Source organism: Stegastes partitus, unplaced genomic scaffold (genome assembly GCF_000690725.1).
Source record: "Stegastes partitus isolate 25-593 unplaced genomic scaffold, Stegastes_partitus-1.0.2 Scaffold764, whole genome shotgun sequence".
Taxonomy (NCBI): Eukaryota; Metazoa; Chordata; class Actinopteri; family Pomacentridae; genus Stegastes; species Stegastes partitus.
The window spans coordinates 185,794-186,207 of record NW_007578495.1 but is presented as its reverse complement, the minus strand read 5'-3'; the positions used below and the strand labels follow the sequence as shown (position 1 = coordinate 186,207).

Below are 414 nucleotides of genomic sequence, written 5' to 3'. Positions count from 1 at the left end.
TTCTTCAGGCCAATCTGTGGAGCAAAGTTTGAAGTGCCATAAGATGAGAAATAATGTAGCTAGAGTCCTGAAACCTTGCAGGCTCATAGATGTGTACATATGGTCTTCAATGGTGCAACCCTGCTTTGGTAGAATCATACAAACCAGTTACATGATGGTGCACATTTAGTCAAAGGCTGTCCATGTTTTTTTCTATTCCAATATTCCACCAAGAAAAAAAAAAAAAAATGTAGAGTATGGTGCCAGCCACAGGCATACTTTGAGAAAAACATTATTGAAATTACATTTTTTTTCACAAGAAACAAAACAAAAACACAAATATGAGACGGTCAGGCATGAATTTCTTTTTTTTTTTTTTTACATTCAGTGAATTAAGGTGGAATGACCCATAAGCAAAATGAGCTGATTTGATTT

The 414-nt window shown here is 34.8% G+C and overlaps 1 protein-coding gene across 2 annotated transcripts in view; it reads right to left on the bottom strand.

Annotated features, from left to right (window-relative positions):
- LOC103364648 (C-type lectin domain family 4 member F-like) overlaps positions 1-414 on the bottom strand; it is a 7,883-nt gene that overhangs the window by 2,062 nt on the left and 5,407 nt on the right. The window lies entirely within an intron of this gene.